Source organism: Diabrotica undecimpunctata, chromosome 7 (genome assembly GCF_040954645.1).
Source record: "Diabrotica undecimpunctata isolate CICGRU chromosome 7, icDiaUnde3, whole genome shotgun sequence".
Classification (NCBI taxonomy): domain Eukaryota; kingdom Metazoa; phylum Arthropoda; class Insecta; order Coleoptera; family Chrysomelidae; genus Diabrotica; species Diabrotica undecimpunctata.
Genome location: NC_092809.1, coordinates 107,901,308 through 107,914,948, shown reverse-complemented (window position 1 = coordinate 107,914,948; position 13,641 = coordinate 107,901,308).

Here is a 13,641-nt window from a genome sequence, read left to right as displayed (position 1 = left end):
AGAATATTTCGAAGAGATACTAAATGACGAAGTGACTACTGAAGAAAATTGTTATGTTCCTAGACCTCAAATAGTAATAGAAGAAATACCAAAGCCCACAAGAGAAGAAATTGAAGAAATAATAAAAGATATGAAAAACCAAAAAAGTCCCGGGGAGAGCGGCATTGTGGCAGAGAACATAAAATATGGAGGAGAGGTCTTAATAAACAAACTTGGTGAGCTAATACTAGAAGTATGGGATGCCGAAGAAATGCCTCAAGAATGGAATAAGTCGATTATAATTCCTATACACAAAAAGGGAGATAGAACTGAATGCACAAACTATAGAGGAATATCTTTATTAGAAGTAATGTATAAAGTACTCGCCATACTAATTAAAAAACGATTAGAAATATATATAGAGAAGAATCTAGGAGAATACCAGGGAGGATTTCGGAAAGGAAGATCAACAACCGATCAAATTTTTATGCTAAAACAAATCCTGACCAATTGCTATGAATACAACATTTCAGCACAAGTACTTTTTATTGATTACAAAGCTGCCTACGATACAATAAACAGAAACAAGTTAATAGAAACACTAAAAGAATTCCAAGTGCCAGAAAAAATAATAAGATTGGTAAAAATGACAATTAGACAAACCATTTGTGCTGTGAGATGCAACGGTACAGTCTCAGAAGAATTCGAAGTGAAAAAAGGTGTTCGCCAAGGAGACCCGTTATCTACATTGCTATTCAATATAGTTCTAGAAAAAATTGTAAGGATTAGTGGGATAAATAGGTCCGGTACTATTTTATACAAGGAGCACCAATGCTTAGCATACGCGGATGATGTGGTTCTCATTGCAAGAAATGGAAAAGAACTATCAAATATAACAAAAAGACTGATTCGGGAAAGCTCTAAAATGGGACTGAAAGTTAATATTAATAAATCGAAGTACATGGAGATCTCGAGCAAAAAAGGAATAAGCACCAGGGGATCCTTTAAATTGGAGGTGGAGAATGGATCAGTTGTAGAATTCGAGAAGGTGGATGAATATATGTACTTAGGTACTCTTATTGATCAGACATGTAAAGAAGAAACTGAAATCAACCTGAGACTGACCAAGAGCAACAGGTGTGCTGGAGCCATGAGCAAAATAATTAAGGCCAAAGATATATCTCGTAATACAAAAATAAGAGTATACAAAACTATAATTAGACCCACATTGCTATACGCTGCCGAGACATGGACTATGAACAAAACCGTACAGAACACATTGGAAGCATGGGAAAAAAAGATACTTCGCAGAATATTTGGTGGAAAAGTAGTAGAAGGAGAATGGAGAAGACGAACTAATGCAGAAGTGTATCAGTTGTATGCTAACCCTACAATAACAAATGTGGTGAAAAAACGTAGACTAGAATGGCTCGGCCATCTAGAAAGAATGCAAGGTAATAGACTAGTCAAGAATATTGCTTGGAGAGTACCTGAGGGCAAAAAAAAGAGAGGAAGACCAAGAAAGAAATGGAGAGATGCAGTGATGGAAGATGTCAGAGAGATGGGAATCAGAGATTGGAAGCTGTTAGCTAAGAATAGAAAACGATGGAAATTATCCATCCAGCAATGGGCCTAAAAGGCCTGTTAACGCTGTACATACATACATTCGTACTATCCTCTGCCATTCTACCAATGTGTTCGTTCCACTCCTGTTTCCGTTTTATTACCCATCTATTTGTGTCTTCTATATTGCATGCTTTTCTTATGTTTTCGTTTCTCTCTATCCAACAGACTTTTCCCTGATATTCGTCGGAGTATTTTCATCTCTGTTGTTTCTAGTAGTCGTTTTATTTTAGATGTGCCAGGTCTTGTCTCGTGTATGTTAATATAGGTCTAATTGCTGCTTTATAGATTCTTGTTTTTGTGTCTTGTCTTAGGTGTTTGTTCTTTCAGATTGTGCCATTAAGAGATCTCGCCGCTTTACTTGCTTTTAAGCTTTGTGGTCGTACTTCTTCTTCAACATTTCCATAATTAATTATATCTATTCCCAGATATCTAGTTTCCTGGACCTTAAAAAGGCATTTGACCGGGTGAAATTAAAAGACGTTATCCACTTACTGAATGCAAGAGACATACCTCTAGGAATAATCAAAACGATCGAAAATATCTACCAAAACAACACAATAAAAGTAAAAGTAGAAGAAGAACTAACCGACCCTATTGAAGCTGGCAATGGGATAAGACAGGGAGATTACCTGAGTCCTCTCTTGTTCAACCTGATTATGGACGAAATAATAAAAAAAGTAAGAACTAAAAAAGGATACCAAATGGGAGAAAAACAACTTAAAATAATCTGCTATGCAGACGACGCAATACTACTCTCTCAAAGTGAAGATGATTTACAACGTATGCTGCACCAATTTAATATAACCGCCAGAAAATTTAACATGTTAATTTCCCCAACAAAGACAAAATGCATGGTTATAACAGCAAATTTACTAAGATGTAAATTGGAGCTGGAAGGTCAGATAATAGAACAAGTGATGGAGTTTAAATATCTAGGCATCACATTATCTAGCTACGGAAAGCTCGAAACCGAAGTGGAAGATCAAATGAATAGAGCAAACAGAGCCGCAGGCTGCCTAAACGAAACAATATGGAGAAATAAAAATATCGGGAAAGAATCGAAAGGCAAAAAAACAGTCATCAGACCAATAATGACATACGCGGCAGAAACAAGACTTGACACAGAGAGAACAAAAACGATGTTAGAAACAGCAGAGATGAAAACACTTAGAAAAATTGATGGTAAGACACTATGGGACAGAGCTAGAAGTACAGATATACGACATAGATGCAAGGTGAAGAACATCAAAAACTGGGTAAGAAATAGAAGAGTGGAATGGAACGATCATATAAGCCGAATGACAACAAATAGAGTAAAGACGGCAAGAGACGGTTCCCCAATAGGAAGACGATCAGTAGGAAGACCACGCAAACGATGGAATGACAACTTACTGGAGGCACATTGAAAAACAGACAGAGTCATGTCTATATAAAAAGAAGAAGAAGAAGAAGAAGATATCTAAATCTTGCTTCTTGCTTTATTATTTTCCCATCAGTTTCGATTTTACATCGTAGTGGGTATTTAGATGCTGTCATACATTTGGTTTTTGTTACTGATATTATTATATTGTATTTCTTGGCCGTTGTATTGAAGATATGTGTTAATCTTTAGAGCGCGTCTTCTGTCTCGGCGATTAATACGGCGTCGTCTGCATAACATAATATTTGGATTTCTTTGTTCCCTATTCTTTAACCATGACCTTTACGTACTGCCTGTATTATTTCGTCATTATTATATTAAAGAGAAGTGGGCTTAACAAGTCACCCTCTCTGACTTCGCTTTGTACTGGTATACAATGTGTTATTTTTCCATTTACCTTTACCTGTAATTGATTATACTGAGAACCACCTCCAAAAGTCAAGGCATTTTTCTAGGATACGTTTATCTAATAAATAGGTATATTTAATACTAACCTCCTTGATTGCAATCTATTTCAAATACAGGAATACGAACTCATATATAGTAGAGGTAACTTTAACAGAAATGATGGTGTTTTGTATATGTAAAAAACAATGTAAAATATAAATACAACATTACTAAGATGTCTTAAATGACAGCAATCGAATTGAAGATCAACGGAAAAAATGACAATATTAAAATCGTTTCCACATACAGATCATAAAGGTCATGCCCAAAGGTATTTAATTAATGCCTTAACAATTATTTACGCCATACAAAGAGGTCGGACATTAATATTTTTGCAGGAGGTATTAATATCGACTTATTAGTTCATGATAACTATATATCAGAGTATAAAAACTTACTTAACATGCATGGATATGTATCATATATAAACCAAATCACAAGACTTCAAAGTAAAACGTGCCTTGATCATTTCTTTATTGAAAATTCACAAAAAGTAAACATAAACTTAGCTCTTACATTTTTAACTACGAAATAACTGATCATAGTCCCATTGCATTAATATTAGAAAATTTTAACTCTTCAGTTAGTACCACAAATAAACAAAAGAATACAATGTTCAAAAAATATATTGATTACATACAGTTAAAGCTAAATTTAAAAGGCGAAAATTGGATCTCTTTATAATTCCACAAACATTCATTATACAACTGAGGAGTTTATCAATTCACTACAACGAAATGTTGACATAACAACTAAAGAAGTACAAAATCGAAAAAAATCAAAAAATAAGAAACCTTGGATCAATTTAAAATTATTAAAAGCCATTTAGGAAAATTAATTTTTATAAAAAATCTTAGAAACACCACAGTGACATCAATATCAGAAATGAATATAAATTATCCAAAAACTATCTCAGCAGATTATTAACAAAAGCAAAAAAAAATATTTGATTGACTTAATTGATAAAAATACTTGCACTTCAATGGCTCTTTGGACATGTGTAAAAAATTGTGTTGTGGAACAGTAGTTAAAACAAAAATTGAGCAGATAAATAAAGATGATGATTTAATAACAGATCATGCAAACATTTATCTATTTAATAACTATTTCAGTGACTTGTGAAAAAATATGCTAAGAAAATTGATACATCTCTCAATTATGTTGAAGAGATTGAGTATGTAAAAAACAGCATATATTTATTTCCAACGAATGAAGATGAAGTCACAAAAACTATACATAGGTACACTAAAAAATAAACATCGCCAGGTATAGATACGCTCAGATCAGAACTAATGTTAAAAGAAGTTTCGGAACAAATTGTTAAACCATTGACTTATATAATCAGTAACTGTTTCAGATTTAGTATATTTCCCAATATATTAAAAACAGGTATCATTGAACCCTTTTTTAAAGTGGAGAGCGTAGGAAACTATAGACCAATATGCTTGACTTCGAATCTCGGTAAAGTAATCGAAAAAATTATAAAATCTCGTCCAAATAATGTATTAAAGAAACATAATATATTATCTAAAAGTCAATATGGCTTTAGAGAGGAAAGGTCTACATAAGATACAATTGGTAAATTGACAAAATATATTTACAATTCTTTACATAAGAAAACAGCTTCTTTATGTATATTTGTAGATCTCTCTAAAGCATTTGATACTGTAAACCACGAAATATTCTTACATACACTAAAAAATTAGGGCATCAGAAGTGTGACCTTCAAATTGTTAGAGAGCTATTAGAGAGACTGTTAAGTGACGGACAGCAAAAGGTAACTGTAGATGGTAAAATCAGCATGACCAGAACTGTGACTTACGGAGTGTCGAGTGACGAAAACTTATGTTTTCCTAATTGTAATTTGTCAACAGTTTGCATGTTACTACTTTAAAATTTGTATAATTGTAATTTGTGCGATAAAAATGTGTTAAAAAAAATTCAACCCTCACGTAGGAGTTGTAGTCCATGTGACACACAACTTATGTGAGAAACTGGGTTTATTTATATATTGTATAAAATATGTAAATTTATATTGTATATAAACACAATTTTTTTTTGTTACAAATAAACTCTATTATTATTATCCAAATATAGCCATACCGCTCACACTCACTCTAAGGGGAAAATACACTCATTTTAGATACCTACGGTATCAAAAGAATTTAGCTCTGGTGGGTCTCTTTCCGTGTTATCGAGCCGTAGGTTCCTTGATATGCTGAAGTATCTCCCAAAAATGTTCGTACACATCTGGACTTCCCGAGTAGTACAGCTTTCTGCATGGCCTTATAAAGATGTTCATTTACACCCAGCTATTTTATGTTCCCTAGGAGGTTTTTGGTAAAACACCAGTAATAGATAGAATAATAGGTACTGTCTGGTTACTTTTCATTTTCCATTGTCTCCTGATTTGTATTTCTAGATGTCTGTACTTGGCGATATTTTTGTTATATTTGACACGCAAATTATTGGGATTGACCTCTGGTGGGACTCTCTCCATGTTGTCGAGTCCTAGGTGACTTGGTATCTCGGTGTATCTCCCAAAAATTTTCGCACGCATCTGGTCGTCGAAAGTAGCACAGTTTTCTGCAACACGCAGATTATTGTCGATAGGTATCGCTACATCGATTAGTGTTGTTTGTCTTGTTAGTTTATTAACTAGCACGAGATCTGGTCTATTATGTGCTACAGTTTGGTCTGTGAGCACAGTGCGATCCCAGTATAGCTTGTAGTTGTCATTCTCAATCCTACTCTCAGGAACGTATTAATATGAAAGATGGTTTGTTTGTAGAAGTCCCAGTTTAAAAGCTATCTCTTGATGGGGGATATACCCTACTGAGTCATGCCGTTCCTTATATTCAGTTGTAGCAAATGCCTGGCAGCCCCTGTAAGATGTTAAATGGTTTCTTGGGCTTGACATCCATACCAACATTTGTCGTTTTGGACCTGAAGGTCTTTGACGATTTATTTCAGGTAATTTTTGGTTACTACAACCTGATCCTAAATGGCAAGTAATGAACCTGTTTTAGGGAACATCTTTCCTGATGTCAGCCAATAGTTCAACGCTATATTGTGACATAGTCTTGACTGACTTTTTCCGTTTTAGTCCACTTAATAATCCCAAATGAGTAGCTAAGCGCGGAAAATGCGTAGGTTTTGAATGCTTTAAACAAATTTTTACTATTTAGATATGAGCGGAGTAGCTGTTTTACCCTTAGTATGAACTCTAATGCCTAGAAAGGATGCCGAACACGAGGACTCCAAAAAGGGTACTGAACTACACTATAACTTTAAAAAAGAGAAAAGGAAGGCCAAAAAATAGATGGAATCAGGAGGTAGAAAAAGATATGGAAGAAATTGGACTAGAAGGCCAGAAAAGAAAAATGAATAACAAGAAGGAATGGAGAAAAATCACATATCAAGCCAGAGAAGATCTCAGTACATAAAGGAAAGCGAAAATGAAGAAAGAACAAACTTTTTAAGCCATGGGCCTCTAAGGCCTTTAGTGCTATTGTATATATATATATATATATATATATATATATATATATATATATATATATATATATATATATATATGTGAACTCTAATGTTAATTCGATTTTCATTTGTTTATGGTCAATTTTCCGCGCTTACTTTACTCCTAGATATTTATACATGTCATTTTCGTTCATAGCCTCGATGTTTTGGCCATTTTGCATATCGAATTCTCTGGGCTGAATCTTTCCCTTGATTGTATTTAGTACACTGCACTTGTCTAACCCAAGGTGCATACTGATATCGTTTGAAAAAGTTTCTACAGTTTTTAGCATTTTATCTAAGTGATTTCGAGTGGAAGCCATTAGTTTCAAATCATCCATATACAACAGATGATTAAGCTTCACTACTACAGTGTTGTTGTTTTTAATGCTAAAGCCTGAGTCAGTGGAGTTCAACAGCTGGGATAGTGGATTCATCGCTAGACAGAACCACAATGGACTCAGCGAGTCTACTTGGAATAGGCCGCGGTTAATTGCGATATTTTCCGTTTCGATATTGTTTTCACCAGGTATTTGGAGGTGAATTTTAGTCTTCCAATCTGTCATTATATGTTTTAAGAAGGTCACTATATTATCATCGACTTTATATATTCTTAATATATCTACCAGCCATTCATGCGGCACTGAGTCAAAGGCTTTCTTATAGTAAATAAAGGCAGTAAAGAGGTTCCTTTTTTTTGGTGTATGTCTGGTTAGAAATGACTGAGTGGATAATAAGTTGTTCTTTGCAACCCATGGAACCCTTATCTCATTCCTTCTGTTGAGGTTCTATGATATTGTTTAGAGCGCAGTGTCGGTAGATACGTTGGGTTGCACAGGATGTGACCAATTTATACAGAGTTGAAAGACAAGTAATTAGGCGATACTTGGCTGGATATTGGGTATCATTTTGATCCTTCGGTATTAAATAAGTTGTTCCCTGAATTAGGAATGATGGTATTTCCTGCGGATTAGAAATAACACGATTAATTAGTTTATTAGTAGATTAGTAGATTAATTATTACTGTTATTATTATTATATTGGTATGAAATAATTTTAAAGGATTATTAAAAATCGAAAATTTTAAATTCATAAAAATACACTCATGCATTTTTTCATGATCTAATTATCTATAAATATACATTAAAATAAAGTGCATTCAAATAGATTTTTTGATTTCTATATTTTACATTCGTAATCAAGATTATAAAATACTCAAAATTAAAAACTTTTTGTCTTAAATAATAAATAGATTATAACCGAAATTTAAAAATTGATTCATATTTTTCCTATACATAAAAAATTATTATTTCTTCGTGCACCGGGAATTGCTCGACAAAGAACCTTTTTTATTTACACCGCAACATATGAATGGACTAGGTACTATGAATGAACATGTGCTAAGCAAAAAACTATTTTATTTAATATACACATATACATCCTGTCCTACGTTCCTGTTTTAACAGGACCACAACACGTGCTTGCTTCTTGTTTTTATAAGCTTCCGTCATGTTACACATCGAAAGTACGGAGTTACTTTTCAGCACTCGCGTTTTCGTAAACGAAATTTTTGACACATGAGAAGTTGAGTAACCACAAAAAATCTGCGACATTCATACAATCTTATTAATGAGGAACCTAGTTTTGTTTAGCAGAATAGGAGTAGCTCAATCCGTAAAGGTTTGATTCAGAATTTTGAATTTGAAATGACTGGAATATTACATTTGATTGTATTGAAGAAAGTGTTTTTTATTTAGGTGTCGTAAACAGAAATTACTAGTTAGGCTTCAACTTAAACCGGTAAACTAAAAAACTTGTTCCTTATCGGTAAGTAACTGATATGAGATTTTTAGAATTTTCAACGTATAATTTCCATAACAAGAGATCAATAATAATTGCTAGTGCAAATCATAATTTTGTTTAATCCTTTATAAATAACAAAAATATTACTCACAAGTTACACGAGAAAAGAAGGAACGTTATTTCCAATTAAACATCAAGCTGTAGAATATATAGAAGATCAAGTCACGCTGTGAACAAAACAACTCGGTAGGCGTTTTATCTGGGCCAAAAGCTTTTCTGGTTGTTTTTTTTTTGCTGTCTCATGTTCTACACCTTATTTATTGCTTTCTAATATGTCAGTAGAATGTTGATAGACTAAAATTTCATTAAATGAAAAGGCTGAAATGTTTTAGTACACACTTATGACTAGAGTTCGGGAAATATGCGCTTATATATATATATATATATATATATATATATATATATATATATATATATATATATATATATATGTGTGTATATATATATATATATATGTGTATATATATATATATATATATATTCAGGGATTTTACAGTATTTACTGCCGTCCCTCGCTCAATCGTTTCCATCTCTCTCTGTTGTCCCATTCTCCATGGAGTCGTCTACTTCGTTCCTCCAGGATTTTTGGGGTCGTCCTCTTTTCCTCCTTCCTATGGGGCTCCATTCGGTTATTCTCTTTATCCATCTGCTGTCGCTAGTTCTTCTTAAATGTCCATACCAGTTTAGTCTTCTTTGTTCTATATATGTTAATATGTCTATTTCTATTGATGTTCTTTGCTTTATTTCGTCATTACTTCTCCTATCCATTCTTGTTACTCTGCAGCATCTTCACAGGCATTCCATCTCTGTTGCTACTATCTTTGTTCGGATCCAGTGATGACCTTGGTATAGCCGTAAAGGGGAAAACACTCACACAAGTAGAGTCGACAATGGAAGAGGCTTTAAACATGATGTCAACTTATTACAAACAAAACTCATTAAAGCCAAACCCTACTAAAACCCAAGTATGTGCATTCCATCTCAACAACCAACTGGCGCATGTAAAACTGAATGTTTCTTGGAAGGAATAACGCTTGAAACATACTGATAGGCCCAAATATCTTGGAGTAATACTAGACCGGTCACTAACGTATAAATTCTACTCTCAGAGCACAAGACAAAAGGATTCTACGAGAAACAACCTTCTCCGGAAACTTGGGGGGAGCAAGTGGAGTGCAAACCCCTAGGTCTTGAAGGCAACAGCTGAGGCCTTATGTTTCTTATTGCAACAGGGGAATATGCTTGTCCTGTCTGGGGTACATCTAGATACGCCCAACAAGTCACCACGGCGCTAAATAAAACATGTAGAATAATTACCGGTTGTATGAAGCCTACCCCTCTACCCCTACTGTACCGGGTAGCTGGATTCGCATCACCAGACGAAGGTACATGCGCCTCACAATATGTGGAAAAGTTCAGGCAAACTTTCGATGAAAGGCACCAATTATACGGGTTTGACGAACCGCCAGGAATCAGCCAACTTAAATCAAGGAAAAGGTTTATGAGAAATGTCAGCGTCGAACCACCCGAACTGTTCCCCCTACATCCAGAACGACCTAATGAAATGACCTTGGACTGGAGAACCTGGCGGACACTCAATCGTATACGCACAGGTTTTACCCCTGTAAAACAAAACCTCATTTAATGGGGCATCAAGACAGACAGCGACGCACTTTGTTAATGTGGGGAAATACAGAACGTGGAGCACGTGAGAGTTTGCAGACTTTGAACATCACAGTGCACCCTCGATGATTTATGGCTCGCAAATACAAAGGTTGTAGACGTAGCCCGATATTGGGCAAAAAAACTGTAGTCGGATCTAGATACGAAAAAGTAAAAGTAAAGTGCTACTATCTTACTACTGTTTTTCTTGTTTATGATCCAATTTTCAGCCCCATATGTCACAATACTTCGCACTAATATTTTATAAATCTGTGTTTTATATAAGACACCTAAATATGAAGACAAAAATACAAATATGCGCTTAAAAAACCCTAAAATATGTATGCAAATATGCACAAAAAACAGTTGAAATATGCACTAAAATATGTTTTTTATTCTTTTATTCATCTAATACGCATATAAACAAAAAACGCAGTAATGCTTGTATTAAAGGTATTTAGTTTATTTTTTGCTAAAGTCACAAAAAATATTTATTGAAATTTGTACTATCTACATCATTATATTTATTTATTCTCTGATTCATCATCATTCTTTATTATACTATTATTACAGTTAAAACTATATGTTATTAAATATTAAATGTTTCTCTAAATTTTCTAGAGAAAAACTGTGCCGTCTATCTGATAATAATTTATATGCTGAAAAACTTTTCTACTTCACATGAAGTTAAAAAAGCAAACCTAAAACATTGTATAATTGAGGGTTCTACATGTAAAATTAAATTATCTTCACAATTTCCCATCTTAATATTATTATATATTTGAATTATTTTTTGATATCCCTCATTTTTCTTTAACACTGCGCAGAATTTTTGATTCATCTTGGTTTCCCCAAGGTGTTTAATTTTTTCATTTAATGAATTGATAATTGCAGTAGTTTGGTCTAATGAAATGTTTCGCTTTTATAATCTAGTAATTGATTCAGCAATATTTACAAAATTGGTTTGGATATGTGCCAAATTACTTTTTAATAACGGTTTTTTAAAACGTCCATATATTTTTTATAGCATCTGAGCTATCTACATCGAAAGTACAAATGATGTCTCTAATCCCCTCAATTGTTGGTTATGAAATTTACTGAATTTAACCATGCTCCCCATGTAGTTATCACCCGGTTCAGGTGATAAAACTACATTAGGTAAACGATCTTTATACGCCTGTACTCGCAGAGGAGCTTTAAATTAATTTTTTTTTATATTTGATACAAGGGTATTGACGATGGAAACTCTGTCCTTACAGTTTCTACTACTCTATTTAAAGCATGTGCTAAACACACACCGTGTATCAAATTTGGAAAAAATATTTTTTAATGTTGTCCAACTTTGATCATACATGGTGCAGTATTACTACTTAACAATAACAAATTTTTTTCAGTTGGTACTGGTTGAGGTAAAAAAAAGTTACTCAGAAATTTATTTACAAATTTACAAATAGTTACATTGTTCGTTTTTTGGTACTCCTTAACGGAAACTAAATATCCGGTGCTACACTCACTTCCGTTTAAACTTCCTATGGCCAAATTTACAATATACCGTCCTTTGACATCAGTCGTCTCGTCAACAGATATCCATATTGGATTATTTCCAATTGCAGTTTTAATCGCTTCAACAGTAAATTGCATGCTGGAATCTACATATTTTTTTAGTAGAGTCGTAGCAGAAGGAACTTGTGCAACCTAATTATTGCAGTACTTTTTTAAAAATTGTTGAAATAATGGATTATCCAATTTTGCAATTGGAATTTTGCAACTAATCAGCAAACTGCAGAGATCCTTATTAAAATTTTGTTGGTAACCAAGCGTTAATCAACTTGAAAATTTTTTCACATACAATCTGAAAAGTGGAAATAAAAAAGTTAACCAATAAGCATGTAGTACTTCGCCACTTTAAAATTAATATAATATAATATACTAATTTAATTGGCTTTCACCTCTATTAAATTGTTTTATTGACCATACAACACAATGGCAATCGCTGTGGCATGTTACACGTTTCCACCTCTATATTCATTTCACAGTAGGTACGAATTGTCGTAATTGTCACATTGACATTAAAAAGTTCAAACGAAGTTATGAAAGAATAAACAATTAATAAAATGCCTATTACGTTGTATAACGTCCAAGAAAAAGTGCAACTTGTAACATGGTACTTTCAGGGTCATTCGATACGCGAAGTAATTGATTTATTCACGAAAATAGACCCTCACCAAGTGTTACACTTAACAGTTAAAAATACCATTAAACATTTTCAAACTTTGGGATGTGTAAACAGTTGTAAAAAGTGTCATGAAGATAATGAACCACATGTTAGACCTGTCGATGAGGAGCGTCAAAACAGGAATATTGATATTTGTGCTTTTGTGGATACTAGTGAACCCTGCAATAGCGTACAAATTGCTAGGGAAGTTAACGTGAATGCTCAAACTCTCCAGCGAGTTCTCAAAAGGAATGGGTATAACTGTTTTAAGATACAACCAACACAAAAACTGTTTCCGGAAGATAACTTTGCGGATGAAGTTTTGTGAATTTATGTTAGATAAACAGAATGAAAATGTACACTTTTTAAACAATATATTATTTTCTCACGAATCTTTATTTTCATTACATAAAAAACACAATCCATCCGTTGCAAGGTATTATTCTCGGAAAAATAAGCAGCTCAGTGTTGCAGTGCGAACGCAACATCTTCAAAAGTTAAATGTTTGGACTGAGATGTTAGGCGACCATATTGTCGTTCCATTTTTTATCGATGGAAACCTAAACGGGACCGAATATTTACAACTTTTACAGAATCAGATCATTCCGGCAGTTCGACGCCTTCCCGTTAATTTTCAGGAGGTTTATTTCCAACAGGATGGGTGTTCGGAGCACAACTCTAGAGCAACTATTGACTTCCTCAATCAAACGTTTCCTGATCGACTGATAAGTACACGTGGTACAATTAAATGATTCGCTAGATCCTGAGACTTAGCGCCTAACTATTTCTTTTTTTGGGGTTTTCTCAAAGAAAACATTTATAGGCATCAGTTTGAAAGGACCAAAAACCTAGTCGAATTAAGGGCAAAAATACTTCATTTCTCTGCAAGCATTACACCAGCCCTACTCCA